We start from the raw sequence: 6,000 nt of genomic DNA, 5'->3' as shown, positions 1-6,000 counted from the left end.
ACTCCCACAATAACTTTCAGAAAGGGTTGGTCAATTAGGGACTGTATGGTGCATAGTTTCTATAAAAACCTGCACTCAAGGGGACTTGGCTAGATAGAAGAATCTGTGGTTTATTTAGATGTGGAGAAAGTTCTACATGTAATTGGATGAGACCATGTAAATCTTTCTCGAGTTCCTCTACAGGTGAAACCTTTTTCCAGAGAGATTAATCCAACTGTAAAACCTCAGGACTTGTATATGTGGCCACATGCACCTGCCTCCTAGATTATGTATGCATGACCAAGAGGCAGTCTAGGAGGAGTGTGGGGTGGCATTTGGGCGAAATACGCCATGGTCGGGACACCCCATTAGTGAGACACATGAACAGTGCACATTGAGGTGAAACAAGCGACATCTCCTTTTGCATCATTGAGGTGGTTAAACCCAATGTGAGAGGAGGTGATCTCAATAGATGTATCCTCAAAAAGGAAAGCAAGTGTATTTCCAGACTGGATTCACGAGCCCCTACGGGACTGAATGAGCAAATTTCCTATGCTTGTTTTGTATGAATACTGCCGCATTCTGGATTACATTTTTGGATTTTATACTCTACCCATTGCTACTCAGTTCCCTGCGAATGAGGTTCACATATTGTTTTACTTCATCAAGAGATCTGAGCTTCTATATCAGAATTATTTCTTATCAGTTATATCCCACTTATACTATTTATTAACTAACAAGTGTGGTGTTCCTTGTGTATCTCTAATTATGCAATAGGGCTCAAATATGACCATTTAGGAATATACTTTGGGCCACCATCCCAGTGACAAAGTAGATCTACATGCCTATTGCATGATGGGAGGATGTGCAATACTTGTGTCATCACTGCATTCTTGGTCTTCTATCCTTTGGATTACGATATCGGAGAGAATGAAGACACTGGACAGGATGTTTGTGTCTAAACATGCTCTAAACTTTATTAAAAAACACAGGGCTAATATACACCCTGAAGGCAGGAAACGGATTTTCCATATATGGTTCGATTTTACAGTTTAGCTGAACAAGCTAAAAAAGCTAGTTTCTGTATGCTTTAAAATATTTAATTAGACGTATCTGGTTAGCAAGGCCATTTTATCTTCTTGCAAGAACACATTATTGCTACAAGAAGAAACATCTGGCCAAGGAGGACACTTTATCTTCTTAGCAAGGACACGCTATTGATACAAGAAGGAACATTTCAGCTTGCTGTTGTTTTGACCTAAAATAACTGTCAGACTTATATAGCATAGATGGGGCCTTTAAACTTGAGGGACTCCATCTTCTGCTATAACACTTGTTTTTAGTCTTCCATGATACTGATCTCAGAAAGAGGATTTTTCTGTGGGTGGAATGCACTCCAATATCATATGCGCTCCGGTGTGGAACGCAGACATCTGGGCATGCGCATTTGTGGACAATGATCCTGGATGTGCTCCGTCGTGGAATGATAACTACGGGCACGCGCAGTCACAGGTACGAGTGGCGCGGAGGCAATCAGTTTATCTGGCGTTTCAGCGTAAAGCACGTCACTTCCCAACATGCACACTAGGGGATGGACATTATCGAACCTCTTGCTCATGAGAAGTAGCGTAGGCGTGGTACAGTATATCCTGTGACAATTCACCTCTAGGAATTGGAATGGGCCTACTATTCTGGGGTTTTGGATGAAGTGGGATATTTAAACATGGACACCTGGCTATTAGGCACACTATGCTAAACATCATGAATTATCATCCCTGTATCAAGCCTCCTAATGAACCTGTTGGGAAAACGCTTTGTGGCGGATTATTGAAACATTCTTTGAGTACCATACCCTTTCTTTATACATATTGTAGGGGTTTTACTCACTTGGGCACAACGGGAGGAAAACAGGAGGCATGTTCCTTTAAAAGTTCGTGTGGGTTTATTGCTTCATAAACCCAGAAGCCAAACAGAAAAGCAAATAGCCTTTAGATCAGGCAAACAAAGTAAATGTCCTTAGCATGTGTCTGCTCAGCCAGGCTTGTGTGGCACACAAGCTGGGGTAGCGTCCAGTGTCCTGGCTTGGTCTGAAGACAAACATACTCAGGAGGCCTTCTCCCTCCAAACACATAGACCATGTGCCAAACAACAGCCTTCATTTTAACCACACCCAGAGGTGAGGTAAGTGGGTAGCTGGACCCGCCCATTCTCTCCTAGCTACCCATAACCCGGCTCCCAGGTGCACCAAACAATCCTCTTAGTGCTTATGTGCCCTAGAGAAACACTCCAGGTTACATCACATAGACTAGCCATCTCTGTGACACATACCTCCCATCGACTACGCGACCAATAGCCACCTTACATATCTCTCTCCTCTGCCTAAAGCCGTGGGACTTGGCACCTTCTACTACCAGACAGGGGATTCTCGAGAGAGCATGGACATTACCATGTAGCTTCCATGCTCTATGTTCTACATGGAAGTAGAAGTCCTGTAGGGCTAAAAACAAGAGGGTGACCCCTCATCCATCCGAGTGGGGCATAGTCTGATAGTAATCTAAATTTTCAACCTAACAGATAGTACCGTAAAGTGTCCACCGCCCACTTTATAGCCCAGCATTCCTTCTCTATGACCGAATAATTTTTCTCGCAGGAGTACAGCTTTCTACTCAGGTAGATGACAGGGTGCTTCTCCCCGTGTATCTCCTGGGAAAGGACTGCTCCTAAACCGACACCTGAGGCATCTTTCTGGAATATAAACTCTTTATTGAAGTCCGGGGCAACCAGGACCGGTTGATTACACAGAGCCAGAATCTCTTGAAAGGCCGTATCCGCCTTTGCAGTCCACTTGGCCATGGCTGATTTTGTCCCTTTAAAGAGGTCAGTCAGGGGTGCGGCCATCATGGTGAAGTTTGGGATGAATTTCCTGTAGTATCCCACGATTCCCAGGAAGGCTCTGACTTGCTTTTTCGACAGCGGTCTATGCTAATTTTGGATTGCTTCTACTTTAGTAATTTGGGGTTTTATCTCGCCTCTACCCACTACATATCTGAGGTACTTGGCTTCTTCTTTCCCCATGTTACATTTCTTCTGGTTTATTGAAAACCCCACCTTCCTCAGAGCATCAAACACAGCCTGGATTTTTTCCAGATGACTCTACCAGTCTGGACTGAAGATAATAATATCGTCCAGGTATGTTGCGCCATATTTGTTATGGGATGCAAGGATGCGATCCATGACTCTGGAAGGTTGCAAGGGCCCCCTGCAGTCCAAATAGCATCCGGACATACTGGAAGCATCCGTCAAGTGTAGAAAACGCAATCTTCTTTGTCTACCTGTGCCATTGGGGGATCTGCCAATATCCCTTCATCAGATCCAAGGTGGTTATGTGCCTTGCTGGCCCAAGCCTCTTGATCAGCTGATCGACGCGTGGCATGGGATATGTGTCAAATTTGAAGACCTCATTCAACTTCCGATAGTCGTTTCAGAATTTCCACTCACCATCGGGATTTGGGACCAAGACGATCGGGCTCGACCAACTGCTCTTGGATTCTTCAATGACACCGAGCTTCAGCATACAAGCTACCTCTTTGGAGATCAACTCTCGTTGGGCCTCAGGTATTTGATAGAGCTTCAAGTTTACCCGCACATGAGGCTCCGTCAGAACCTCGTGTTCTATGATACTTGTGCATCCCGGTAATTCCGAGAACAGATCCCGGTTCTTCTGCATCAACTCCCGACACTGCTGTTTCTGGGCCTTCGTTAGCGTTTCCGCTATTGCGACTCTTCCAACATCACCTTCTGGCTTGCCCAGCAAGCATGGAGCTTCCACAGCCTCTCTGTCTTGCCACGGCTTGATGAGGTTGACGTGGTATATCTGGTGCACCTTACATCGTCCCGGTTGATGAACCTTGTAGTTCACTTCACCCACTTTTTCCACCACCTCATACAGCCCTTGCCACTTGGCCAAGAACTTACTTTCCATTGTAGGAATTAGCACGAGGACTCTGTCTCCCGGATTGAATTGCCTCACTCTGGCTAACTGGTTGTAGACTCTGGCATGAGCTTCTTGTGCCTGGAGGAGATGTTCTTTTACAATGGGCATCACCTTCGCAATCCTCTCCTGCATCAGAGCAACATTCTCGATGACGCTCTTGTGGGGCGTGACCTCGGCTTCCAAGGTTTCCTTTGTGACATCCAGGAGACCCCACGAATGTCCGCCATACAGGAGTTCAAATGGCGAAAACCCCGTAGATGCCTGTGAAACCTCTCGGTTAGAGAACAACAGATATCCTACAGTCCCAGTCTCTACCATCCCTCTCTATTGCCTTCCTCAGCATACTCTTCAGATTCTTGTTAAACCTTTCGACTAAGCCATCTGTCTGAGGATGGTATACTGAAGTCCTCAGTTGGGAGATTTGAAGGGCTTTGCATAACTCCCTCATCACCTTACTCATAGAGGGAGTTCCCTGGTCGGTGAGTATCTCCCTTTGGTAAGCCTGTTCGGGGAAAAAATGTGGACCAACTCACAGGTTTTACTTTTTGCGGAGGAGTTTCTCAGTGGAATCGATTCAGGGTAGCGTGTGGCATAGTCCAGGATAACCAATATATATTGATGCCCATGAGCAGATTCAACCAGGAGACCGACAAAGTCCATAGCAATTCTTTCGAATGGCACTTCAATAATGGGCAATGGCACAAGGGGACTTCGAAAGCGAGAGGTGTGGGTGGTTAACTAGCACGTAGGGCAAGACCTGCAATACTTAAATATTTTCCGGTGACATCCAGGCCAATAGAACCTTTGCATGATCCGTTCCTGTGTTTTTTCCACTCCCTGATGTCCCCCCAAAACATGTGAATGGGCCATGTCCAACACCTTCCTTGTAAAGGGGCCTGGCACTATTAACTGCTCCACACACTCCTCCCTCACTTTCTTAACCCACTACAACAACTCCCCACTCATAATAAAATGGGGAAACCTGTTAGCCTCGGCTCCTGTGCAACCCCATTTATAACAGTGACATTAGTAAAGGCTTCCTTCCGAGTTAGGTCCCTATGTTGGGCAGACCCAAAATTCTCGCTGGTCGGTCACCCCTAACTCCGGAATGGCAGACACAGGGGGCACTACCTCCTCATCCCCCACAAGGACACAAAAGGGAAACCTGTCTGACTCTGGGTGTGGTGATACCTCATTAGGGTTAACGTTTTTTTTATCTTAGCCTGCGAACCCAGAACCCTACCCCCCACAGATCCCAAAACAAACAAAAGTCCCAGCCTATAATAATAGGGTGCAACAAGTCCAGAATGGTGCCGACTTTGTGGGACTCAGTAACGTAGGCCGTTTCAATGTCCACTCTGGCCATGGGTTGTCCTTAGCATCACCATGACTGCACTGAACTCCGACTTTTTTCCCACGGATCATTTGTAGAGGAACGGTGGCCCTCATAAGGGTCACCAGACTCCCCGAGTCTAGTAGTGCCGTTACCTCCTGTTCGTTCACCTTCACGGGACATGCTTGTGGCCCCTCACTGGGTAGACAGTTCACACTGCAGGCTGGATAAGCATAATATGAACAACGATGTCCTATACTGCAGTCCATCGGCTCAAGGTTCAGGGGACAACAGGCGGCTATATGCCCTTGGCGGTGGCACCTCCAGCAAACAACATCACCCATATGGACCTTGGGCACCACCTCCCTCGTCCCTTTGGGCCTTGGAAGTCTCACCGCCTTTTGGGCCTCCACCCCCTGTTGGGACCCCCAGTATGGAGAGGGAAGCCTTCCCAAGGAGCCTTCAACCCCCTGGTATCTCTCGACCAGTCCGACCAGTTCATCCGCATTCTGGGGATCACCCTGGGCAACCCAAGGCTGTATGGGCCTCGGCATGGAGTGCACAAACCGGTCCATCACCATCCACTCTACCATCTGCGCAGGCATTGACGACTCTGGCTGCAGCCACTTCTGGACCAGGTGCAACAGGTCAAACATTTGGGAGCGAGGTGGTCTGTTCCGGTGGTACGAACCTG

Source organism: Phyllobates terribilis, unplaced genomic scaffold (genome assembly GCF_046119375.1).
Source record: "Phyllobates terribilis strain yellow unplaced genomic scaffold, ASM4611937v1 Scaffold_17__1_contigs__length_24005725, whole genome shotgun sequence".
Taxonomy (NCBI): domain Eukaryota; kingdom Metazoa; phylum Chordata; class Amphibia; order Anura; family Dendrobatidae; genus Phyllobates; species Phyllobates terribilis.
This window is presented reverse-complemented; position numbering follows the sequence as displayed.